General features: G+C 40.8%; 1 protein-coding gene across 2 annotated transcripts in view; it reads left to right on the top strand.

Moving 5' to 3' along the window:
- Window positions 1–27935, top strand: part of THRB (thyroid hormone receptor beta) — a 340841-nt gene that overhangs the window by 133857 nt on the left and 179049 nt on the right. Inside the window, exon 2 of one of the 2 annotated variants that reach the window (XM_045856658.1) lies at window positions 20069–20215. The gene's annotated coding sequence lies outside the window, so the exon portion shown is untranslated. The remainder of the gene's footprint in view (window positions 1–20068; window positions 20216–27935) is intronic. The other variant, XM_045856657.1, reaches the window with a different exon arrangement.

Genomic DNA, 27935 nt, shown 5'->3' on the forward strand with positions numbered 1-27935 from the left:
GGTTAAAAAAAAACATGTAAAGTAAAAGGACAGCAAACTCACAATTATTAACAACCACACCTAAAGCAAAACCAAAAGAAACTAAGCAAACAACTAGAACAGGAAGAGAACCAGAGAAATGGAGATCACATGGAGGGTTAGCAACAGGGGAGTGGGAGGAGGAAAGAGGGGGAAAAAGGTGAAGAGAATAAATAGCATAGATTGTAGGTAGGAAATAGACAGGGGGAGGGTAAGAATAGTATGAGAAATGTAGAAGCTGAAGAACTTATAAGTATGGCACATGGACATGAACTAAAGCGGGGGAAGTGGGTGGGAGAGGGTGTGCAGGGTGGAGGGGAGTGAAGGGGGGAATGGGAGAACTGTGATAGCATAATCAATAAAATATATTTTTAAAAAACTCTGCTATTGATGCAGCTGGTCTGGGTTGGGGCCTGAGTCCTGCATTTCTAACAAGTTCCCAGGTGATGCTATGTTGATGTTCTTGGTAAGGGGGCTACATTTCATGTTGCAAGGATGTGAGGAATAAGCTGTTCTACCTTTTATCTCTGTGATGCTTGGCCAATTCTGTTTATCACACTGAACAGCAGTGTTTGGGGCTATAAAATGGGCATAACAATTCTCTCTGCCCCCTTGAAGTGCTTTTAGCATTAAATGCAGTAATAAACACATACAATGTACCTAGTAGAGTAGATATTTAGTCAATGTTGCTTTTGACACTGAAATTGAGAAGAAAAGAGGATAATTTAGGAAGGTACACAGGGTCGTGTCTTTAGCCATCTTTGAAATTAGGCCCCTTATTTGAGTAGAAAGAACATCTAGCTCTGGTGTTCTTTGCAGTGAGTGGTTGAGTTTTACATGTAATCCTCAAGACATTTACTTTTCATTTTAATTTCCTTTCCATCTTTATGCAAAATTACTGCCAAATAATAAGTTTTTTTAAAGTGGACAAATTACAGTTGGTTTCCTCTGCTCCTGCAACCCGCTGGTAGAAACACCAGCAAGCTGTCAAGTGGCCAGGACTGAGTAGCAGAAAGGATGAACAGAGAAAGCCAGGGTCATACGGAGGGGTCACGTCCCCTCATTACTTGGGCAAAGAAGACAACTCAACTGAAAATTTCATTTCAAAAATTGAATACCCTCCAGTTCTGCATCATGTCAATCTACCCAGAGACAGAAATGAGAGAATTAGAAGATTATAAAAAGGTTCATGTATAATTAAAGTAATGAGAAAAGTGTCTAGGTTTCTACTAACAGAAGCTATAGTGGTTTTAAAAGATGGTCGAATTCTTTGACCCTCTCCCAACAAGAAGTGGGGCTGTACGTCCCCTCCTCTTGAATTTGGGAGGGCTTGTGACCCCTTTGACCAGTAGTGTATGGTAGAAGAGACACTGTGTGACTTCTGAGGCTGGGACATACAAGTTCACGCTGCTTCCCTTTTGTTCTCTGGAACACTTGCTCTTGGGTCCTGAGCCACCAGCCACTAATTCCAGCTACCCTAAGTCTGCCACATCTGTGGACTCCTGGAAGTAATCCCAGCTGCACTCAGCCTTCCCGTCATCTCTGCCTGGGTGCCTTGCATGTGGCTGCCTCTTGACCAGCCCAGCCAGCAGCTGCGTATCAGAGTATCTTTGGTTAACACTACAAGAAAACCAAAGAATCATCCAATAGAGATCTGCTTGAATTTTTATCCCACAAAATCAAGAGAGATAACAAAGTGATTGTTTAAGCCATTATATTTTGGGGTGGCTTGCTCCCCAGTAGTAGATAACTGGGAAAGAAGAAAGTTTAATTTTAGTTTTTGTGTAAGGGTCATCTTAATTCTTCCCATTGAAGAGTATTAAATTTTATTTGCATATGTTATGGAAGTCAGGAGAGCATAAAGAACAATCAAGGGTCAAAAGATCTGGGTTCTTGTATTGATGTCATTTCGTTCTAAATTCATCAATAAAATCATCTTATCTCAATAAAAATAGTAAGATAGTTTTTTGGAGGAAGTGTCAACTGGTTCTGTGGCTTCTGATCTTCTTACGGAAAAACAGCCATGTGAGAATTGACAGGAAAATTGTGGTGGAAAGGGGATAAAGACAAGGTCTCAGTCTAACTCAGATGTTAAAATACACTATAAAGCAAAGGAAATTAAGACAAAGCACCACCAACAGAGGAATACACAGACAAATTAGCAGAACAGAAGAGAGATCAGATATAATGTAAATATTTATGGGAATTTGGTATATGATAAAAATGTCATTCAGAACAATGAGAAAAGGATGCATTATTCTTTAACCAATGTTGGGTCAACTGGCTCACTATTTGGGGGGAAAAAAATAACAAAGCTGAATACATAGCCACTACTTATGCCAAAATAAATCCCAAATGAATCAAAGATTCCAACATAAAAACAAACCGTGAAAGTACCAGGACAAGTTTCTAAAAATAGCTCTGGAGTTCATAAGGCCTTTCTAAGTAAGACACAAAACTTAAAAGCTATAGAGAACAGATATCTTATGTTTGACTATATAATAATTAAACATTCTTCTATGGCTAAAAAAATATACATATCAATCAAGTCAAATAACAAACACCACATTGGAAAATACATTAGTAACACAAATGTGAACTGAAGGCTCATTTAATTACTGTATGCAGAACTCTTATGAATCAATAAAAAAAAAAGGTCAATAATCCAATAATGAAATGTGCAAAGCATTTATTCATTTATTCTTCAGGTATTTATTGGGACTTTACCAGGAGCCAGTTACTGTCTGCCAAAGACACAACAGGGAGTGGAACTAAGTTCCTGATCCCGGAGCTCCCATCCTGACAGGCAGACAGGAATGACAAAAAGCAACGGGCAAATGCAATCGGCATTTCGGGGAGTGACAAGTGCTGCAAAGGAAACCAAACAAGACAAAGGGCTAGAGAACCAGGAGGAGTGGTTGCTAATGCAGGAAGTTTTCAGAAAAAGAATCAAGTGACAGAAACAAGTGAGAGAAGTGTGTGAAAAGAAGGGTACGGTAAAAATACATTCAAATAGCAAGGCATCGCTGGTGCTGCCAAAGGACAGCAAACAAGTGGTTTATAAATTATTAATGGAATCAGTACAGTTGACCTTGGACAACACAGGTTTCAACAGCACGGGTCCACTTTTTTTCAATATATGCAGATTTTTTTCAATATATACATACAGTGCTGTAGATGTGTTTTCTCTTTTACAATTTTCTTAATAACACTTTCTGTGCTCTAGCTTGCTCTATTATATGAATACAGTATGCAATGCATGTGCAAAATATGTGTTAATTGAGTGTTTATGTTATTGGTGAGACTTCCAGTCAAGAGTAGGCTATTAGTAGTTAAGTTTTGGGGGAGTCCAGGTCATATACGAATTGCAGCTGTGCAGGGCATTGGAGCCCCTCGTCCCTGCATTGTTCAAGGGCAGCTCTACAAGGGAATACAATGAAACCCATGTAGAAGAAGGAAGAACACTTGAATATATCAAGAGTTCCAAATAAGATCCAAACAAAATGAGCACTATAGACTTATAGTGTCAATGTTCTATGAAAAGAAGGATGTACAGGCATATTTGCACATGTGTGGAGGAACATTTCTGGGAGACTAAATCAGATTTTACTGATACGTGGTGATCAGCGCTAGGGAGAATCACTTTCCAGGATATACTCTTAATTTTTTGTTAGCCACACATATGTTTTATTCTCTTCTTTTTTAATATATTTTATTGATTATGCTATTACAGTTGTCCCATTTCCCCCCTTCACTCCTCTCTACCCTACCCACCCCCTCCCACCCACATTCCCCCCTTTAGTTCATGTCCATGTGTCATAAGTTCTTTAGCTTCTACATTTCCCATACTATTCTTGCCCTCCCCCTGTCTATTTTCTACATATTGTCTATGCTACTTATTCTCTATATCTTTTCCCCCTCTTTCCTCCTCCCACTTCCCTGTTGCTAACCCTCCATGTGATCTCCATTTCTCTGGCTCTGTTCTTGTTCTAGTTGTTTGCTTAGTTTCTTTTGGTTTTGCTTTAGGTGTGATTGTTAATAATTGTGAGTTTGCTGTCCTTTTACTATACATGTTTTTTCTTTATCTTCTTTTCTTAGATAAGTCCCTTTAACATTTCATAAAATAAGGGCTTCGTGATGATGAACTCCCTTAACTTGGCCTTATCTGAGAAGCGCTTTATCTGCCCTTCCATTCTAAATGAAAGCTTTGCTGGATAGAGCAATCTTGGATGTAGGTCCTTGCCTTTCATGACTTGGAATACTTCTTTCCAGCCCCTTCTTGCCTGTAAGGTCTCTTTTGAGAAATCAGCTGACATTCTGATGGGAACTGTCATGGTCACCGACCGACAGTGACCTCGGAATGCTGCGGATGGCTCGTCAAAACATGAGAAAAACATACACAGAGACAACCAAGTCCTGTGGGGAAATAGGGATCGAATAGCCACTCTCTCTAGTGGGGTGCACCATGGCCACCCTCCCTAGGGGAGAGCACCCCTAAGGGAGAGCGCCCCATTCTCCTGCCTGAGCAGGCTTTTTATTGGGTTTGTTTGCATCAGAATTCAGGTAAAGCTCATTACTCATTGCTGAGAAATAAGGATCAAATAACAAGGAACTCTGAGGACCTATTTTGAGTCAGGGTCAGATAGCTAAAGAGCTATAAAACTTTGAGGAACAAACTTACATCTTGCTTGGACCCTTATCAGTTAATTGAGAGCATTCTAAACAAAGTAGGTTTCACAGGAGTTTACATATTCTTTCTTAGGCCTGATCACCCAGGGAACCCACCCTTTCCAGCAGAGCTGCACCACCCTCTGTCATTGTTTCAGGCTTAGGTGGATCAAGGCAACTAAGGCAACCAAGAGATAAGGAGATTTTCTCACAGACAATGAAGACTCAGGTTTTGTCAAAGTGGAGGGGTGAGGGTCCATCACCCCCTTTTGCTCTAGCCCTCAAAGTCCTTCCTTGGGGGCCACCCACGTGACCGTGCCTGTCTTAGGTCGTTCCCTCCTTGGAGAATCTTACCCATCATTGGCTAACTGACCAAGCATTGGGGGCCAGTTATGGATGAAGTAAAAGGAGCAGAAGCAGCACTCCTGCCAGGGAGATAAGCTTGTCTCCTTGGTAGTTTACGGTTCCAAGGTCATTCCCTCAGCCTTAGCCTTGGTGGGGGTTACAGCTTCTGATATCAGGCAGGGCGGTTCCCAACAGGGAACTCCTTTGTAGGTAACTGTCCCCTTATGTCTAGCTGCTTTTAGGATTCTCTCCTTCATTTTTACCTTGGCTAATGTAATTATGATGTGCCTTGGTGTGTTCCTCCTTGGGTCCAACTTCTTTGGGACTCTCTGAGCTTCCTGGACTTCCTGGAAGTCTATTTCCCTTGCCAGGTTGGGGAACTCCTCTCTTATTATTTGTCCAAATAACTTTTCCACTTGTTGTTTTTCCTCTTCCCTTTCTGGTACCCCTATAATTCGGATGTTGGAACATTTAAAGATGTCCTGGAGGTCCCTAAGCCTCCCCTTATCCTTTTGAATTCTTATTTCTTCATTCTTTTCTGTTTGGTTGTTCCTTTCTTCCTTCTGGTCCCTTCCATTGATTCAAAACCCAGTTTTCTTTCCATCACTATTGGTTCCCTGTGCATTTTCCTTCATTTCTCTTATCATAGTCTGCATCTGTTCATCTAGTTTGCGGCCAAAATCAACCAATTCTGTGATCATCCTGATCACCAGTGCTTTGAACTGTGCATCTGATAGGTTGGCTATCTCTTAGTCACTTGAAAGTACTGGTTCTGGGGCTTTTAACTCTGTTTGAGCCATCTGTTTTACTTTATTCCCCCCCCCCTTTGGTCTGGTCGCGCCTATTACGTATGAGGGGTGGAGCCTTAGGTGTTCACCAGGGCGGGGCACCTTAGTCTCTGGGTTGTGACATTGTATGTGGGAGCGGGGTCCGAGAGGAAACAATGGTGCTGCTCAGCTTTCTCTAGGACTTCAGTCTCCTTTGCCGCTTCCCACAAGCAAATTGGGTCCTTCTGGTGCTGGCTCCTGGGCAGGTGCGCTTGTGTACTTTCTAGGACTCTGTGGGTTTCTCCAAGGAGCCTCCTGTGAGGCTGAGAGAATCTCTGGGCCTGAACTCCCACGGGTGTTTTCTGGTGTTTTCAGTCGGTGCCTTTAGGCTTTGTTTCCTGGCGCTGGGTCCCTGGGTTGCGTGGTCTGTGTCGCTACCCATTTTCGCTTAGTTTGTCTGCACGCGAATGTGCGGCTGCGGACAGCCAGCTGCCTTGCGCGCCTCACTGGGTCTGCGCCTTGCCCCCCCCCCCGCCCTCCGCCCAGGATTTGCCACCAGGTCGGTCAGCTGCCCCTGTGTTTCTGGGGTCCGCCAACTGCCATCTGTGCCCTTCGTGCCCGCGTCTGCCAGCCACCGATTTTTCCTGCCGGGACCCCTCGACCCCGCCGCCCCTCCTTACCGGACTGGATGTATGGTATTCAGACTTGCGTTCGGTTCATTTCTCTCTGTTCTGGTTGGTTTTTTGTTTGTAAATTCTTGTTGTCCTTAGTTTTGGTTGCGCGAGGAGGCACAGTGTGACTACCTATGCCTCCATCTTGGCCAGAAGTCGTTTTATTCTCTTCTAACAACAAAAGAGATGGGAATTCCCATCCATGCACAAGTTTAAGACTGGGGAAGTTAGTTCACCCAACTTTGGAAAGAGGAATTTGAATGAAATTAATCTGTAAATGTTTCTTTAAGCTCTGAGATGTCAAGCCTGAAATATTGGTGTCTTTTTATATATTATTTTCTCCTAAAATTTCAAAAAAATACGTAAAAGCAACTAGAAGAAAAAACAAAACTACAAAATCGATTCAGGCTGATCAGCCCACTTTCTTAGATTTCAATCTTTAGGCCAGGTGCCCCAACGTAAATAAGAACCTTATATTTTGGCTAAACTATTGGCAGTCAGTCGCTAAGAACAGTAGGCAGGGACTGACACTTTTAAAATAGAAGCCTCTATATATTATTGTAAAGAATAATTTATTCTATGTCCTTACCTCCCTCTACCACACCTTCCAAGAAGAAATGTTTAGGACTTCCAATCAGAACCAGTCTGTTTGTGCCTTCCTGTTTGCATATTCTGTTCACACCGTCATCTCTGTCTTGCCCTTCTAATGTTTTTGACCATGAACTCACATGGAATTGAATTTTTATTAATAATATTCCAAAGTGGTAGGATCAGAGCTAGTTATCGCATAAGGATTCAAATTTTTGAATGAGTTGTAAAAACTCCTTTTAAGAATTTACCTAAGCAACCATCATAGGTTGTAGGTGTTTAAATAGCAAGCAAGAAAGGACTGCCTCTTTTCACATCCCCCTGGAAGGGAAGGAACACTGAATGGCCTTTGGTGGACAAATGGCCGACATTTCCAGAGAACTGAAGCTTTCTGAGGTCCTAGGCATCCTGCCAAGGCCCGTACATCAGCTGTTCTTATCACTGGAACCCATGGGTAGACTTCAAGGAGTCCATAAGCCTCCTAGGACTGCCTGCAAAACAGTGTAAGTACACAAGAGCACCTTTCTGGAAACCGACAAAAAGCAACAACTACCACAAAGATTAAACAACCACATTAGACTCTCAAAGAGATGCATGCCCCCAAAACAGTTACGGACCCACTTGCTCTCAATGTCACAGACACTGCTTGTCATCACTGGTATCCTACCATAGTGCAGTGCCAGTAACTTGTCAGGCCCCTGAGGAAGGGTAGGGGATAATGACTCAGGGGTGGCGTGATCTAATGCAAGAGGCTTGAGCTTAAATTCTCCCTGTCACCTATTTGCCTTGTTACCTTGGGGAAGTCGTTTGGTCACTCTGAGCCACAGTTTTCTCATCTTAAAAACAGACCTAACAATACCTCACTCCCCTGGTTGAGGGCACTAAATAGTGCATTACTAAGACCATGGTCTTTGAGAAGCAGGCTGCAGCGCTGGCATCTCCTTGTTAGAAATGCTTGATTAGATTTTATTTTATTCTATGTAAGCGATAAAAAAAAGTCTTAGCTAAGTGGCTTGCTAATAACAAGGTTTTATAGGAGTTTTGGGGTTTTTTAAAACTGTATGTAGTTATCTGTTAAGTATATAAAATCAGAGAAATAAATGATAGAGCAGATAAATGTGTCTGTTCCATCCTGGCATCTGGCAGTGCACCCCGCGAGCCTTTTGGTGGTGCACCGTACTGACCAGCATGGCTCCGAAAGTGGCAAAGTAACTAGAACCCGCAGGAAAAATGAAGATCCTTTAGCGCGTGTGCTGGTGTGCCTGCTAAACTAATTACGACAACCCTGTGTGACTGGCTTAAATGTGGCAGCCTCATTTCCATGCACTGCCTTCATTTCCTGTTCACCGAGCTGCAGAGAGGACTGTGTTGCTCACTCTGGCCTGTCGCCAGCTGGGTGACATTAGATGCTGCAGGATGAGGGGATTCTGTCGAGGGATTTTATGAATGTGTGTGACATTTATGTTAACTGTGTGGACTTTCAGCTTGGTCGTCTAAACCTTGGATGATACTTATAAAGTATAATTTTAAATTAGTCCACACAACCTGCATAAAAAATATATTTGAAAAAGTATTTTTTAGTTGCTCTTCTTTCATGCAAATATGTCCAGAGGGTAAGAACTCACAGTTCACTTTTACTTTGCATGAGACTCACTGGATGTTTCATCCAGTGTCCTGTTCTCTGTGTTAAGGTAGAAATTTAACTCCCGAAGTTGTCATTAAAGAGAAAATGGACACAGTTTCCAGATATTTATGAATCAATTAGTGAACAAACTAGAATTCACACAAAAATGCATTATTATGTGTTTTACAGCAGCTCTTATTTATCTAATTGTAAGAGTAAATCGATGCCTAAAGTGGAAATGGCGGGGAGTAAATGCCATTTAACATTCACTTTTCGTTTCACTAGCCAGTGTTTGTAGCTCCTCTTAACATTTTGAAATGTTTCTTCCGAATCCTTTCTTACGCATATGATATATATGTTTAAAAATATATGGTAAATTCATATTTTGCATGTTTAATTTTTCCTCCTTTTATATTTCACATTTCATTGTGGTTATTTCTCACATCGTGAATTTGTAAGCATTCGCTTTAATGGCTGACCTATTACTTTTTTTAAAAGCATTCCTCCCAGTGTGGAACTTATTAGCTGCTTCTGATTTCATGCTAAAGCAAATACTTCCGTAGACATCTGTGCATGTAAATCTTCGTTTGCATTTTTGGTGATTTCCTTGGGAGCATTCGTGTTCTCTTGAAGCTAAGGCAGAAATGAAGCTTAGGATCCCTTTCCAAGCAAAGAAGTGATTCGTTTCAGTTCTGTTAAATTCCTCATCATTTATGACCCTTTTTTGCTAAAAGAATGGCCAGTCACGTTCACATCCCTCTTTAGCATACAACCTTGTCCTCTCAAAAACAGCTTTACCACACTGAACCACCGTGCTTGGCCCAAAACAGGTTTTTCTTTCTTTGCATGTGGAAGATAAGCTGGGATGGCAACTTGCCCACGGTGGTTCAAGATCCTTTTGTAGGCAAAGTTTTGTTCCATAGGACCAGAGAGAATGTTTGTTTTAAAATAAAAGTTTTATTGAGGTGAAATTGGTCCCTGTGTTAAAAAGATAAGGTTTCTTCTCACATCCTTGGACTGGTTCCTTCCCACATGTTTGCTGGCTCTCCTGCAGACACCCAGTTTCAACGACCTGAGAAAGACTTTACACCCTAAAAAGAGAGATAAAGGAAACTCAAGACCGTGGGCTCCATTATCACAGCGATGCACATAGATGCTCACACCATTCTTCATTGTCACTTGCAGGACCCTTTTGTTCCTCTTTCAAAAAGTGTCTTTGTGTTTCTCCGAATGAGCTGGCTCGCTCTCTCCCAGCTGTCGGAAATGCAAGAGAACTTCATGGAAAGCGAGAGTATATGGGGTTCCCTGTAAGGTCAGAGGTGAGCTCCTGCTCCTTAGTCCCAGTAGCCATCTGCTCTCATGCACCCTGTGCTGCAGAAGGTGTCACAGTGGTTGGCTGTGAAGTGTCTGGCTAATGGGTATTGAGCTTCTTGTTCCTGAAGAAGTGTCACCCAGTGCTTTGGGAGGACCTCTTCCCTGCTCGCTCTGCCCTGACTGATTTATTCTGTGACTTCGAAAGCTGTTTTTTAAGGACTTGTTCTGAGAAAGATTATGACAATATGAAGATACATACACGATAATAAGTTAACATAAATTAGGAAAGAAAAAAAAGCAAGAGGGCAAAGGAAAATAAGGATAGGCACTAATAAGGAGCTGGATATTAGGTCGATATGCAAAGCGTATACCATTATTCATTCAGTAACTTTATTGAGTGCCTACTATTTTCCAGGAACCATGTGTTAGAACACATTTTTTCCAATTTACTTGCAACACATTAATGATCCACAAAACCATCTTAGTGAGGTACCACCATTTTTGTTTGTTTGTTTGTTTTTAGGATTTTATTTATTTATTTTTAGAGAGGGAAGGGAGGGAGAAAGAGAGCGAGAGAGAGAAACATCAATGTGCGGTTGCTGCACAATGCCTGCAACCCAGGCATGTACCCTGACTGGGAATCGAACCGCAACACTTTGGTTCGCAGCCTGCGCTCAATCCACTGAGCTACACCAGCCAGGGCTGGGACCACCGTTTTAAGAGAACAGGATATGTGAAGGCTAGAACAGAGCAGAATGGAAAATGTTAGAGGGCAGTTCACAGAGGACATTATTTACTAAAATGTATATTTGAAATATATGTGTGTATTTGTGTATTGAATCATGATATAAAGTGTATTTCTTGCCATGGCCATAGTAAGAGAAAATTAGTAAATCACAACCTACAGGTATGCACAAATTTTGGTTATACAAGGTATCCTTGAATTTTTCCTAGTTTAAAAGCAAAGGTGTCAATATTCATCATTAACTAAGATTTTTTTTGTTATAGGGTTTTATCAGATTGAGAGTATTTTCTTTCAATTCTGGTTTGCTGTACTTTTCATCATGAATAGATTTGAATGATATAAATGCTTTTTCTGTACCCACTGAAATAATCATATGCTTTTTTCCATTTTCTTATTAATAGGATTTTTTACACTGATTTTTCAAAATTAAGCCAACCTTCTATTTCTTTAATAAATCTTCCTTGTTCATAATGTGTTATCCTTTTAAAAATATCTCAGGATTCAGTTTCCTAAATTTTTTTAGTATTTTTTCCTAAATTCATAAGAGATATTAGTTTATAATTTTCTTCTCTTACAAGATTCTTGTTTAGTTATGGCCTCAAACTGTGCTGATCTCATGAAATGAGTTTCATTTAATGAGTTGAGTCTGTCCTTTTCTATGTTCAGAATCAACTGTGTGAGATTGTTGTGGTTTTCCCTTCTGTTTGGAAAAATTCACCAATAAAGAAGTTTAAAATGAGAATATATTGTGAGGAAATTCTTTAATGCAAATAGGACTATTCACATTTATGTATTTTTTTCTGTTTTGGGAATTTTTTATTTTTTAAAAGGTTTTATTTTTAGAGAGAGGGGATGGGAGGGAGAAACACAGGGAGAGAAACATCAATGTGTGGTTTCCTCTCACATGGCCCCAACTGGGGACCTGGCCCACAACCCAGGCATGTGCCCTGACTGAGAATCGAACTGGTGACCCTTTGGTTCGCAACCCATGCTCAATCCACTGAGCTACACCAGCCAGGACTATTTTGATCATTTTTTACTGGTTTACCCATATCACTGACATTTTCAAATGTTGCCATAAAGTGTTCATATACCCTCCTACTATTGCTTATATTTTCATTTTACAGACATTTTAAAACTAAGATATTCCAGTTATGTTAAACCATTAATATGCATTTAGATTTGCTGCATATTTACCATTTTTGTTCCTCTTTATCCCTTTCTGTATTTCCAAGCTCCCATCTGGACCTTTTGTCTTCTGCCTAAAGTACACTCTTTAATATTCTTTCTGTGTTGGTCTGCTGGTGGGAAATTCTCTTAGGGTTGCTGATCTAAAAAAGTCCCTACTTCATCTTCATTTTAAAACAGGCTTATTGAAGTCTAATTGCTATAAAATAAACTAAGGGCAAATTTAAAATATACAGTTTTGTTAAGTTTTGACATATGTGTACACTGTTCAAACACCACCACAGTCAACACACCGAACATATCCGCTGCCCCCAGACTTTTCTCATGCCCCACTTTGATTCTCCAGATGCAGGGGAGAACTTCGGGGGCCCTTAGAACAAGCCCATATTTTCCTGAGTCTCTGCATTGGGTTCAGCAGGGAACTAAATAAAATATCTTCCTACGTTCCTGGGCCAGCAGAGGAACAGTACCAGCTCACATGTACATCACACTTGGATGTGCCAGGCACTATTCTACACACTTGACACTGGGTTTATTTTAATGCTAGATTTATTTAATTTAATCCTCATCACAATTCTATGACTTAGGCATTATTATTGTCCCTCTGACGAACCTGAGGTAACCACTAGAATTCCCTAAAAGTGTGTCTCAGGTCATTATCCAACTCGCGTGTCCTTTGAGCTGGTGCAAATCTTCCACCTGGGGCTTCACTGGTGTCTCTGTAGCAAGCGCAGATGTGATACTTTCAGTCCCTTTGCCTTATTTTTATTTGAGAAAATTTGAAAAATATGGGTAAACATACAGGATAAAATTTAAATCACCCATAACCCAAACACCCAAAGATTACCACTTTTAGGGTTGAATGGTATTTCCTTTCAGTCTTTTGCCATTATAGATAACACCACATGAATATCTGTGTCACTACAGTTCTGTATGTGGCCATAATCATTCATTCCAAGAAGCAGAAATGCTGAATAAAAGAATGTGTTCAGCTTCAGGCTTTCGATGCACTCACTAATGTGTAACTAGTTGGGTGGGTAGGGGTGGGGAAGGATGGTACATGGCAAACAGATGTCAAAGCAGTCACGTGTGAGAAAGAATGTTTCAGTACCGTTGTCCTGGCAAGAAAGCCACCAAAACATCTCTGATACGATGATTCTGTAGTGTCTGTTTATTTTTCCTGGGTGTCCAACCTTTTGGCATCTGTGGGCCACACTGGGAGAAGACTGATCTTGGGCTACACATTTAATACGTTGTGACACATAACCACAAAAAAACATCATGATGTTTTAAGTATATTTACAATTGTGTGTTGGGCCGAATCCATAGCCGTCCTGGGAAGCATGTGGCCTGCAAGATCCAGGTTGGACACCCCTGCTTTAGAAAGAGCAAATGGATTCTTTTTTAAGGAGTTTTCTTTTGGTAGATTCCACTGAACTGGGAGATATAGAGCCTTTTATTGTTTACTTGTTTGTTTATTTCCACTGTTAATTATGTTGCTCCACTTCCAATTGTGTTCACTTGGTCAAAAGAATCATTACCAAGTTCGTTCTGGTATATAATCTGGACTGACAGCCTCAACGCCCAGACTCTGCCACGCTTTGTTTGGAGATTCTCCGGGGGTGGCGCTCCGGAGTGATGAATGCCATCTTTGTTTAAAGGGGCAGGAGGGAGAATAATCTAATTCTACCAAAGAGAGAAGACAGTAAACCGATCCTGTGTTTCCATTTCTGTTGGAGAAAGAACAGTAAATGACAGCAAAATTGAATAGCTTGATACTTGCACCGTATAAATTACCCAGCGGAAGAGATGTGTTGAGAAGGAAAGTGAGGATTTGATCTCTGCCTTTCAGTTTTCAGTCATTGTCAACCACCAAGTACAAAAGTTGGCTCAGCAAACCTTGGCTTCATCCAGGATACGAGGGAGAGAGCCAAGGGATTTTTTTCCCTGCTAAGTTGCTCTGGATTGGTCTTTTGTGGATATGTTTACATTGGTGAATAAAGTCAGAGTGCTTCAGTCGTTTTGCCACAGTAGCGCTTTTCAGACTGTGGCATGGGCCCTATTAGTGGGTAATGAAATCAATCTAGCAGGTCATTACTAACATTTCTTTAATGGCATGGTATTTTAGATGGAATATAATAGGATATAAAATGGAATAGAAAAGATCAAAGTGCCTCACATAAATAAGAATATTATTTTATGAAACGTTTGTTTTAGTTAGGTATACCCACAGGCATCCATATAGATGTACATGTGTTGCAGATTAAAACATACTTTTATTGTGGGTCATGGTCAAAAAACTACTGCTGGGAGCTTGTTTATATTAGAGGTTTTTCTGGGAATATTTTTGTATGTAGACAATTTCCCAAAAGTTTTTGTTTTGTTTGGAATTGCACAGATCAAACTTTGGGATTGGGGGTTGAGGTGAACAGGGAGTCTTCACATTGATACGGACAGGGATTAGATTAGCTCTTTGATGATCAAAACTCTAGGTAGAAAAAAACGGCTTATCTGCATCTGTGTTCTTTGTGGTCCTACATAGAAAGTAACTCTGATCATGGCACCTCTCAAGTACCAACCCAAAGGTCACTGTACTTTGACAGGGGGATGATTCATAGTAATACTATATACCTACTGGCCTGTGATTTGAGTTAAGAATTTATCTAACAGTAAAGATGCTTGTAGTTGATTGCAATGACATGTACTGATTTTAAAACATTACTATGATAATTCAATAATGAATATGTTTTCATGTCTGTAATGTTTCCCACCCCCCCCCCAGTTCAGTTTAATTCAAATCTGTGTTGATTGCTTTGAGTTAACATGAAGTTAACTTGATGTGTGGACTTGGTGTGTGGACTTGGGTAGAATCTAGGTAGTGGCCCCCTTGTTTATTAGTAAGGTTTTCCTATGTGGTAAATATGTACATGAATATGTATATAAAGATCACATTAGCATGTGATACATTCCACCAAATATATTCATTCATTAGTACTTCAGCTTTATGAAACTACAGAACAATCAATACAATAAATAAAAACAATTGCTCTAGAAAAAGGCGGTGGCTGCCTGAAGTGCTAGTTAAGAAGCATTTGGGGATTGTGTTTAGACTCAGCAGTCATCAGAAAAGGTTGTATTTGATTCGTAATATCTGTGATGAACAGAAGAGAGTGACAGTGGTGATACAGGTCATGTGCTTATCTTGGAACTTTTCTATTTTGTAAATTCTTATGGTATCTTGGGAACCTGAGTTGCTTCCTCCATTTTATGGGAGGAGGGGGAGGGATAGCGGGTGGATGGGATCCAAAGTTCAACCTTTTAGTAATCTCTTGCTCTTGTTTATTTCTGTTCACATTTATCTAAACTACTTGTTTAGATAGTGCCTCATAAATGTTTATATCTGTTTAGTCCTTTCCATTCATTCCCATTGCTGCTGTTCCATTTTCAGTCCTGACAATTTCTGATAGGATCCAGGGTCATGGAGTCCATTGAAAACCATGTGAAAGCTATGTAGCATCTCTCAGAAAACCAAGTGCTTACACACAGTCCTGCCAGTTTGTGCAGGAGCGCTGGAGATTCCCCGAGATCTACTCTTGATCAAGAACCCCTAGTCTAGTCATTTGCCTCCAGTCTATCCCTCAAATTTCTACCGGGGTAATAGTCCTAATGTCCAACTTGGATCATATTACTCTCTGCTCAGAACCATCTCATTTCCCATTGCCTTCAGAACAGAAGTCCAATCTGCTTGGACTGGAATCGAAACTCTTTCGAGCTCTTGCCTTTGTGGCCCCATTGCTCCCACCTCCCAAATACACAACCTTCTAAGCCAAACCAGAATACTGCTGTTTCCCCAGCAGCCCCTTCACTTCATTCCCACAGGTGCTGCTGCTCTCTAACCTTCAAGCCCAGTGTCTATCCTGTTCTCATTATTTTTGTGGATGTAGCTCTTAGCACTAAGGCATATCTTGTATAACATCTTGCATGTCATGGTGGTGTATCTGCCTGTTGGCCCTCAGGCCCTTTTCTTGCCCTTTTCTTGCATTACTGAGAGGTCGCTCACTGAGTGTTGTGCTGTCCAGGCGCCTGAGTCAGGTGGCCTCCATCTGGGTTCGACCTTGGAAAGCTGGAGGGAGAATGGAAGATGGAAGGAAGGGAGAGGCCAGGGTATTTCTTCCCCACACTCTCTGCCTGAGACAGCGTCTCTGAAGGCAACAACAGTGTCTCCTCTAGGACTTCAGCTCCTACTCGAGAGGACTGTTGAGCCTTCAGCTGCTGCTGGTTGACCCTAGTTCCAGGGCTGCACCATCAACATCTCCATTTTTTGTCCCTACAGCTCAGGAATTTCATGCAGTTCCTGAGTTTCTGGATGCCTCGATGCCTCGTTTTTTCCATTTGCCTTCCCATCTTTTTCTTTGCCTGTGTAATCAGTGCCTTGCCTTATAGTCCTTCTGTTTAAATGCTTAGACCAGTTTCTGTTTACCTGGTTGAACCTTGACTGATGCAGCTGGTATTTCATGGATATTTGCTGAATTTTATTACCTAATTTTAAATCATCTTCTATGTGGTTCACTCTTTTTTGAGTGAACCAGAGGTAGGCCCTGTATCAGTCATCTAATGCACAGTAGCATTACATGGCATTGCCTGCTATAGTAACAAATTACCTCAAATCTCAATAGTGTGAAACAATTGGCATTTATAAGTTCATGTGTCTGAGAGGTGACTGGGTGGTTCTTCTACTTTGAGCTGCACCCACTCATGCATCCCTGAACAGCTGTAGGTCAGCTGAGTGGCTGGCCCTGCTCATCATGCCCGGTCTCTCTCTCTCTTATACACACACACACACACACACACACACACACACACACAGCTTGGCTGGTCAAGGCTGATCTAGATCGGCCTTAGTAGAGACAACTAAATTAACTTCACTCCATGTTTCTCAACCATGACAGGCTAGCCCAGGCATGTTCTCATGGTGATCACAGAGAAGCCAAAGAAAACAAGAACTTTTGTTAAACAAACAAAACACTTGAACACTTAAAACAAGAACTTCTTCAAACATCTACATGCAGCGTACCTGCTAACATTTCATTGTCCAAAGCAAGTCACTTGGCCAAAATCAGAATCAAAGGGGCAGTAAAATAGACCCAACTTTTAATAAGAGCTGCAAAGGTGCATGCCAGAAGAGTAGATGCAGGGAGGGGTGAATAAGATAGGCAGTTAATGCAATGCAGTCAGTCTGTCCCAGGCTCCATTAAAATCTAAAGAGATCTGTGATAATACAGATGATAGGTAGGTACATAGATAGATAGATAGATAGATAGATAGATAGATAATAGATGACATTAATTTTTTTACCCTAATAGTAAACCTTTTAAAATAAAAACTTTGCAATAAAATACACATTATGTATTTGCTAATTTGTTCCATACTGTTCATTTGTAGGTAGCTACTGAATTTAAGAAACAGGCCAAGTAAAGAGCCATTTATAAATAACATATTAGTAAACCAAGTTAAAGGGACTTTATTTATCCTTTAACCTTCAATTAGCATTAATTGGGAACAGTCCTGGAAAATTGTGCCAACCGTACCTCAGGTCAGATGGCTTAACAAAATGAACTGTTTCATGCCCAGAAATAAATGCATTCCAAATATAAATATGAATCAGTTACAACAGATTCTTTTGAAAGGACAAAATAGCCACAGTTAATATATCTGTGCCCCAATTAAAAATGTGTAAAGAACACACATGCTGGGCTAAAGTTGTCCCCAGGAGTGAGTCTCATTTTTGCTTTGAATCTTGTGTCTACAACCTGGGCCCCCTCCTTTGAGCCAGGAGCAAATGCACAATCCTCTGTTTTCTAAAGAGAAGAATCAAACATGGGCATGTTTAGCTTGGAAGGGTCTGGGGCTTGACCTTGCTACTTCAGATTTCCTTCATTGCTGAGAAATCACTTTGCCTTGTCTACTTGGAGTACTCCACTCTGGCTGGTTCTTGGTTGGAGGCACACCGTGAAAGACATGCTGTCTGTTTGTATCACCGACATTTGGAAGCCACCTCAGTGACACTGGTTTTTCCATTTCCTTCCCTGCAACTTTATCTTTAGAACCTGAGCTTGTTCTCAGGGATTCAGAACAAGACCTGTGACACCCTCCTGTCCGGGCGAGAGTCCTGGCTAGCCTCTTCTTCACTGTTCGACTTTTGGCAAAATTTTAAAGCTTTCTCTACCTTTCCTTTTCTTATCTGAAAAATGGGGTTATGAATGATACTTACCTCATGTGATCATTTTGAGGATTACATTTAGTGAAATTAGGTGAAAGGATATTGTGTAACCAAGCCCACAAAACGTGCTTAGTATATCTCTAAATGGTTATTCTTGGTAATCATTATATGAGAATGTTTAAGTTGTTTATACTGGGTCAGGTTCACAGACACTCTTCTTACATGCTCAAAAAATAAATGGAGGTCTAATGTTGTTTTTATACAAAAGGCATGGTTTTTAAGAAGTATTAAGGTCAGGGGTAGTGGTGTATGTTCATTCATGCTCGCCGTAAAGCCACAACAATTACAAACACAAGCTTCTTCTCAGCCACATCAAGTCAGTCTTTGAGAACAGTTTTAGATGATGTGTCTTGAATGTCTTCATCTTTGGCCTCATACTATCAGACTTTCTGATTGTCTAGCAAACAGCAAGATGACATTGATGGCTTGGGATTTGAAGATTTATGACCAGAGCAGTGGAGAGAGGCTTTGAACAGATAAATACAGTCCCCAAATCTCCCTTAATGTGGCTTTAAAAGGAAGGAAAATTAATGATAAGCGCATCAATTTTTAACAAATATGTTTTGCCTTCTAACACACTGGATGTTGACTATGCGTGGAGGCCTCGTGCAGAAGAGCCCCTGCTAAGATCAAGCAACATCCTGAGGAGCTCAGAGTCAAGGCAGAGAAAATTTCCACCTACACACATACATATGCACACCCACACATAACCAACAATCGCTTGAATGACATAACAAGTGCTTTTATGGTGCCATAAATGCTGGGTGCTGGATGAAAAGAAAATGAGCATATTATTTATTCCCTGTGGCAGCCAAAGGGATGAGCTAGAGATACACAGGGTTAGCTCTCAGCTACCCAACGCTGAGTCAACAATGCAGAGGGACAGGCACATGTACCTAGATTCATACCATATAGGTAAATTAGAACACACACAACACTGTGCATTGTCCTGGATACACATATTGTATGTGAAGTTGAAGGTGGGCTGCAAAGATGCAAACACATTTATGTTCTGGCCTTGAAGTGGGGTTGTCAAGGAGACCATATTTAAGCTCTATTTTTGTTGTTGTTGTTAAAAAGAAAAAGCAGATATGAAAAATTTTTATCAGTGGCCCATTCTGGGTAGTGGGAACCCAGCCATTTGCTCTACTAGCCTCTGTTTTTTTTTCTATGATTGCTAAATCCCATACACTAACAACAAAAACTTGGGGACCACACTTGAAAAGCAGCTTCTCACTTGTCTAGACACTTGGAGACATTTTTAGTTGCACGGTTTGTTTGGCCATCTCTTTCATCAGTTTATACTGTGTGAAGTGTCCCCAACATAATTGCACTTAACACAGTCTAGACAGCGCCATAGCGTCACGCTCCGATGCATAGCCTGTGCGCGTACCACAAGGCGCAGCCACAGCCAGGATTTGTTAAGACCTATCCCGAAAAACCTCCTCTGAGATCCAAGTGGACTCTCTTTAGCACGACTTTTCTGAGATCCGAGTGGACTCTCTTTAGCACGACTTTTCTAAAGTGTTTAAGATTCACTTCTTTCTTTTAGTCATTTTCCCAGGCTGAGAATCCAGAACTCCTGAGTCCTGTCCACAGAAAAGTAGGTCTTCGGGCTCTGCGAGCGTTGTCCCATGCCTGTAATGTGTTACTATAACCCTTGTGTTAAAGGATTCTCTGAAACCATCTCCCCTTTGGAATGAGATTTTATCTAAGTCTATTTGCATTTATTCAAAATCAGAGACAGCTCTGAAACCAGACCCTATTTAAACATAGAAAGAAGAGCAGATTAAGCAAATGTTGGGAAACTTTTTTAAAAAAAGCACTTCTATTTATTTTCTTGTGTTTCCTTTTTTCCAGATCTGCGGTTTCCCTCCCACTGGCTGGCCTGTGCGGGTGCCAAGTTCCACACGTGATTTAATGGATCAGAAGGTCAGACACCAGGCTTGACTCGGGTGTTGGCAGACTCATGATCTCTATGATTAGTTGTCACTTTTTAGCATTATGGTAATTATCTTCTAATGTGTGGCCTTGCTGCTGTTGCTTTTTAACGTAGTTTTGAATTCTGCAGGTATTCGGGGAAATACAAAACAGTACATGGTCTTTTAAAAAAACCTAATGGAGTAAAGGAATGCTACAGGTTCACTAGGGGGAAGAAGAGTAATGATAGGCCAGGGAGAGAAAAGAGCCACTTCTCATTGATTCTGTGGGAACATTGTACTCCATGAAGATCCAACAGTTCTCTCCAATCTCTCTTGAATGTTAAAAAAAAAAAGACCTAAGGATGACGTCACCCTGTGGCGGGTGCAGATCAGATAGGACGTAAGCACCTGTGCAGTGAGGATCCCCTGTCTCGACTGACGAGCCCTCTGAATTCTCCCTGTCGTCTCCAGGTGTTGGGCAATACCAAGCAGCCCGGGCTGCAGTGCCAGCCTAAAGTTCAGAGCCCAGTTTGTTTGCATTATCATAATCACAGTTTCAGTGTGTCTCTGCAGTTAAGGTTGTGTCAGCACTTTCCTTACTGTGTTTATTATTTTTAGCAGTTTAAAAGCTACCCATAAAAAAAAAGTGGTTTTTCTGGCTGTAAGGTGACATTCTGGCTGGGCCAGGGTCTGGTGGAGTCTATAGAAATGCTCACTGGCTGTGGGAGTCGGATCTGTTGAATGCTGTCTTTGTGCCTCGCCTGGCCCGGGGCCTCTGGCCCATTGTCTAGGTGCCTCAGTTAGGGGTGGCGCTATCTGATTGTAGCGAGTGCTAATGTTACAGTGCTCAGTGCCCAGGCCTTCCCTGGGGGCCCTGGTCTGGCTGCCGCTGTCTCCTAGCCTTCTCTCCAGGGGACCGCTCACAGCTCTCATATCAGAAAACACTATTTGTAATTATAGAATGTTCAGGGAAAGGGATCAGCAAGGATTATCTAGACCTGTGGTTCTCTAACTTTTTTTTTTTACAAAGAACCTTTTTCCCAAACGAAATCTTTCAGCAACCCCCCATTTGTAAGACGTGGAAAAGTACAGTTGTTTTGTTTGAAGATGAGAAGGGTGCCACAGAAGTCACTCTGCAGCTTCTTCTTCACCCACCCCCGGTCGAGGCGACTGCTCAGATCCCTCGTCCCTCCCAGGAAACCTACCAGCCCTCAGAATATTCGCACACCATTCTTGCCGGAGCTGTCCCCTCAATTTACAGAAACTAAGAGGTGATTTTTGTAGGTGCTTAAAACATGAGGCATTGGACACTGAGGAGTTCTCGCTATATTAATTCATTTGCATACAGTTCTAGAAAAGGCATAACTAATGTATGGTGGTAGGCATCTGAAACGGTGGTTACCTCGGCGAGAAGAGCGGCCCAACTGGGAAGGGCCAAAAGGGAACTTTCTGGAGTGATGGAAATGTTGAATATCTTTATAGAGGTGTGGGTTACATGGCACTTGTCAAAACTCATCTGTGCTTTTTACTGTCTATAAATTATACCTCCATCAAAAAATGAAAACTAAGAAGGAAAATAAAGCAAAAAAAACCAAAAAAACTAGGCAGTTAATAAATGAAAATGCTGGTGAACAACATCCTTATATGGTGAAAATACTGATGAATTTTCTTAAAGCTATGTAGGCTGTTTATTAAGTGGGGCCACTACACCAAGTTTCAGAAAGTAAGAGACCATGCTGCTTTCTTAACCTTTTCTTTGATCAGTCACCACCAAAGCCTGGGGGGAAATCCTCAGAGAATTCCAGGCAATGGAACCACTGAATGAATGCCTTCTGGGGTCTTCCAGCCTGTAATGAGGCTAAAGGAAGCTAATGGGAGTTCTGGGAATGAAAATCTCAAGTGCAATACTTGATTCACACATGACTTGGACATGCACTGTCGATAATGCTTGGGAAATTCTTCATAATTTTTTAATCCTTTGCTATCCTAACCCTGAATGCTTTTTCGTGACCTATGAAATGCAGGGTTCCTTCTCATGTATCTTAGCTGAGTGGAACCTCTGGTGACTGAGGTTGGAAGACACACATAACTGACATCTGTAAAATAAGCTACAGATGGATTCGATGGTTTTACTTTGGGCATGGTTCACATACTTTCCAACCACTGGCCATGTTCCTGTACCCTTGCAATAAGGCATTTTGACCCTCTAGAATAGAGGACTTTTTCCCCCTGAAATACTTTGAACCAACTGTAGTTAAGGTTTTCTATTTGTGTGTTTTAGAAGTCAGGCAGTCACCTGGAAGGTAATTATTTTGGTTGAAATGCAGTTGAGGACACAAACCAGGGCAGTAGGACCCAGTGGGCAACTCTGCCTTCTGGAGCCTGACGAGGAAACCAGGGCTGGGAAGAGCCTGGCAAATGTTTTTAAAGGGAATAATGACAGGGCTAGGATATGGCCAGAGAGGATCCTATGGAGCCAGTAGTGCAGGAAGGATTTATAGCAACCCAATGGTCCAGCTTTTAAGGCTGTTACTTTTCTTCAGAAAGGACAAACTATCCACTGCTTGAGTGATTTCCCAACAAAGGGCCAAAAACCACTTAATTCACAATGTGGATCCACATTGACAAAAATTTAGTCCCCTAATGAAGCTATGGCAAAACTTTCATGAAATAAGAACATTTTCAATAACTAGGACACCTTTTTAATGCACAATTACCGTGCTTTGCCTGCACGGACATACAAATTTCCTAATCAAATCAAATTCAATTTAGCAAGAGATTTTTATCCAACCAGTTCAGTCTAATGTGCCTAAGAGCAGAAATGAAAGTGCATAATGTAAGAGTGACAGAATTTGTTTTTTTGGCAAAACTCTCTGCTTTGCAAATCTGTGTTCATTTGAAAGGAACTGTTTCTTCAGATCAGTGAGAGTCAACCTATGCAAGTGGAAAGTGCCAGGACAGAAACTGTATGTCTTCTCCATTTCGGTGACTTGAGGCAAGTGATCTCCTAGAGCCAAAGTTCTTGAAATACATGTATGTAGGTCTGTACTTTTTGTTTACTTGAGAGGTCAGCCGGTCTTACAAAATGCAACCTGTGTAGTCACATTTCTGTCGTTCATAAGAATGAGAGTGAGAGTGAAATGCTGATAATAGAAGCCCAATCTATTGATATTCCTCCCATTGACTTTTTAAAATCAGTGACCTGAACCTTTTCAACCACTAAACTGTTTATAAGGGCTGTTAATAAGTGAGAAAATATTCCAGTTTGAGTTTTATTTCCTTTTTCCTCTCCCAACTGTTTTCCCTGTTGGTGCTATTGAGCTCATAACAACTAAAAAACAGAATGAAAGGAAAATAAAAGACACTTTGATGTGTAAATTATTTTTCTTGACTTCCAGACAGTGACACTGAGGATAAAATGATCCCAAGCAATGCCCAAAAGACATCACAGTCACTGCGTGTCAGGGCTGAGCTTTAAGTCACATCTTTCTATCCACGAGTCCCTGCCTTAGGAAGTGCAGCAATGGATTGAAACTAATCAATAACACTTGCTGGATTGGAAAAATAGCTAAGTTTACAGGCAGAATTAACTATTTTGGGGTCTGCCCACAATAGAAAATCACACCATGATAAATACACAAAGGTTTATTTTTTCTCTCTCCAGGGAAGCAGGTGGGACTCAAGCACTTTCTATCCTTCTGCATTTCTATTCTTAGCATATGAATTTATCCTCAAGATTACCTCTTACTTCAAGATGGCTGCTGGAGCTCCAGCCCTCACATATAAATTCTAGGTAGCAGGAAAGATGGGAAGAAGGTGGTAAAAAGGCATGCATTACCAGCTCTGTTTGTACTCTTTAGGGAACCTTACCAAAATTCCCACCCAACAAATTCTACATACAATCACAGACTCCTATTTTCAAAAGAAGCTGGAAAGTGTAGCTGGGTACTTTTCCACCCAGAAGTAAAGGGAGATTTGGTTGTAAAGGAATATTGTGGAGCCACCTAGCAGACCTGGACACAATTTGGCAGCTCGTGGAGTCTCTTCAATTACGGAGGGGAATGATCAAGGTGCTTTAGAGGAATTGTTCTTGCTGCCAGCTGTGTGATGAATAAAAGGAGCAATAAAAGGTAGACCTGAGGACTCCAGTGTGTGGTGATGAGCTTTGTATTGGTGAGGTGGCATCAGGGACAGGACAAAATAGATGAGTGTAATAAAACTTATGAAGAAGGAATTGACCAAAGAAAATGTATTCATTAATTAGCTGTGCAATTCAAAACTATGTGTCAATAAACACATCACATATACATATATGTGTATAAAACTTTATATATGTATATGTATATTCATATACATATATGCTTATATGCATATATATTTGACATATATATGCATATATATAAATGGCGACCCAGGAGAAACATTTAGCTAAAGTCCTAAGAAAGAAGATCTATCTGGATAAATTAAAAAGTTACATGATCTGTTTCTACACAGAAAATTGACTGGAATTTCCTCTGGGAAATATATAAATAATACATAAATAAATACATCCAACATAAACAACATAAAACTTTTCTAGGGCTTCATACCACCAATAACAATGATTTTTCATTCCTAAAAAAAAGAAAAAGGAAAACAAAACAAGGAGGTAACTTACAGACCTTTAAAGGGAATAAGAGGAGAACTTGTAAGGATAATTAATAAGTTATCATAAGAAGCCAAGCAAGAGGAAGTTAGAAAGTCAGGATGAGGAAGGAAGCAGTTTTTCTTCCTTTTCTTTTTTTCCTCCTCTCCTGTCTTTTCTCCTTCCTTTCCTCCTCTTTTTTCTCTTTTTCTTTCTTTCTTCCTTCCTCCTTTCCTTCTTTTCTTTTTTTTCTTTCATTCCTTCTTTCTTTTCTTTCCACTCTCCCTCCCTCCCTCCCTTCCCTCCTTCTCCCTCTCCCACACATACACTCCTCCCTTGTCTACGTCATCCAAAGGGCTGGGCAGAAATGGCCAAGTTTGTCAGTACATCTTTCTTGGTACTATGTGTTTGACACCCTTGGCTGCAGAGCAAAAATGACTTTTCACATTAGCTTTGAAAATCAGCTAGTGTTGAATAAGCATAACTTGATTGTCTGATTTTAACCCCCTCTGACTGCATTTTGTAAAGCTACTGTGAGTCCCATTTTTCCCCTGCAAATGCTGGAGAGAGGCAGGTTTGGATGGCATCGGCTGCCTGCTACTCCAGGTGTCTCCTCAGGAAGTTAGCTGAAGCAAGCGTTGTAATTTCTACTATAATATCCTAGACAAAGTCTCGTATTAAAAAGTAATTGCCTATACACTTACATAGTAAAACTATAAACATATGCATGGGAAAAAACACATGCCAACTGTAAACTATTGGTTAGCTTGGCAAGAGAAAAGAGGGAGAGGAAGAGATAGGGAGTTAGGTAATTAGTGTTTTACTAAGCTTTGTTTCTTATAAAGAGAGAAGAGCAAATAAAGCAAATCCAAATGGTGGGGATATGGGTGTCTGCAGTATTGTTTTATATATGCTTTGAATTTGTGTGACATTTCATAATTTATTTCTTAATTAAGCAAATGCCCTTCATATAGGCAAAGTGATTTGAGTCCTTGAAAATCTTTGCTTCATCCGTATTAATCTAACAAATTACATATCATACTTCTGTATGATATATAAGAGCCTTTCCAGACTCAACACAGTATCACATCCTCTGGGGAGCCTTGCCTGATTTCCTGCCCCCAGTTCATATCTGGGGTTTGGAGGTCCTCCTCATCTCTCAAAGAACATCATATGTATTCGTATCATGGCTCATATTCCACAGTTGTGTAAACACTGGTTTGCTTCTGTGACTGCTAGGACCATCATGTCTGGCTGAGCTACAATACCCCAGTGGACACCGTCCCCATGCTGTCCAACCTGAACAATTATCAGGGCAGTCCTGCCTCCTTCCCACCAGAGAGAGACCATCTCTATACCTCTATGCAAAACACCTATCCTCGCTTAAGTGCTGGAATTGGCATAAATTGACATAACAAACACTTGTTTAATGAATGAAAAAGTGAGCAACTAACCAAACTCTAATTTCCTGGGTGAAGAATTCTCGAGACAAGTGGTTCTCTGAGTGTGGCCACTGGACCAACAGCATCTGCATCACCTGGAAACTTATTACAGTGTAGAATCTCTGGCCCCATCCTAGGCCTACTTAGCCCAGAAATGCTGTAGGTGAAACCAGGAACCTACTTAAAAAGACCTCCTGATGATTCCAATGCATGCGTGACTTCATGATACACTGATTTAGACTGATCAAAACTAAAAGCAGACCTTGGTTGAGTCTGGCAGGGTGAACAGAAATGATCTAGAAACTGTAAGGGTAGTAGGAGGCAGGGGAAATACATGCAAAGATGCAGAAGCATGGTATTAAATTTGTAAGTAGACTGTTGGATGGAGTGAAGAGTTCAGGCTAGACAAGACGAGAGATGATAATCTGGGACTCTGTCTAAGGTACTTGGGTTTTAGTCTGATAGCAGTAGAGAACCATTTAAAATTTTTAAATAAAGCAGTGATTTGACCCAGTCTTATATTTTAAAAGAGGCCCTATGGCAGAAATGTGACAGAGGGGATGGAGGTGCGATTAGCCTCTGTAGGCCAAGTAAGCAGCTATTAATTGGTCTAGGTGTGAAATGATGAGAGCTGAAGTAAGGCAGTCCCAGTGGGAATGGAGAGGATAGGATAGATTGAAGAAGTATTACTAAAGTAGAATTGAAAAAACACAGGGGTTGGTAAATTCAGGAAGCAAGAATGAAGCCATCAAGGGTGACTCTCGGGTTTGTGTCTTAGGCAATAGATGCACATTAGTGCCATTGACTGAACTAAGAAAGACAGTAAGTGGAGGAGATTTGGGGACTGGGATAGGGGCTAGAGAAGGTAAGTTTGATTTGGACATTTGAAGTTGGAGAAGTTAATGGAACAATCATATGGAGGCATCAAATACCCACAGTTGTGTCCTGGGCTGGAAACTTCACTTTGGATGATATCCAGGTCTTAATCATTTACATATCATTATAAAGTTCTAGAGGTGTCCAACCTTCTGTTGTCTCTGGGCCACACTGGAATAAGAGTTGTCTTGGGCCGCACATTAAATACGCAAACACTAACGAAAACTAATGAGCGAAAAAAAGGTTGTAAGTAAATTTACAATTTTTGTGTTGGGCTGCATCTTAGCCACATATGGCCTGTGGGCTGCTGGTTGGATACCCCTGGATGCTGCCATAAATATACATAAATTTTGTCATAATATCTGATTTTTTCCATAGGAGAAATTTCTAGAGTAAAGGTTGTCGATAAATATAACCAAATTATTTTACAAAAGGTTGTGTCAATTTGCCCTTCCATTAATACTGTAGAAGAAAATCTGTCTCATCACATATTCTTGAACATTAATCTTCATAAATTGGATATCATAATGCTGAGGGTGTTTTAATGTACGCTCTCCTGATTATTTTTAAGGTTGGACATATTTCACTTTTGTTGTCCTTTATCCAAAGTATTTGCCCATTTGCCTATTACATTTGCCCATTCTCTGTAAGATAGGAATTTTTTAAATTGATTTTCAGGATTTCATTTTAAGGATATTATCTCTTGACCCATCTTACGTGTTGCAAAATATTTTTCCATCTTGCCATTTGTCTCTGATGTAGCACTACAGATGGTGGTGTTTCCTTTGCCTAGAACACTCTCAAATACCCCCCAAGGTAACTACTGGGCCCACAAGCCTTTATTCTAATCTTTTCCTCTCAAC

Source organism: Phyllostomus hastatus, unplaced genomic scaffold, assembly GCF_019186645.2.
Source record: "Phyllostomus hastatus isolate PE091 unplaced genomic scaffold, TTU_PhHast_1.1 phas_scaffold_129, whole genome shotgun sequence".
Classification (NCBI taxonomy): domain Eukaryota; kingdom Metazoa; phylum Chordata; class Mammalia; order Chiroptera; family Phyllostomidae; genus Phyllostomus; species Phyllostomus hastatus.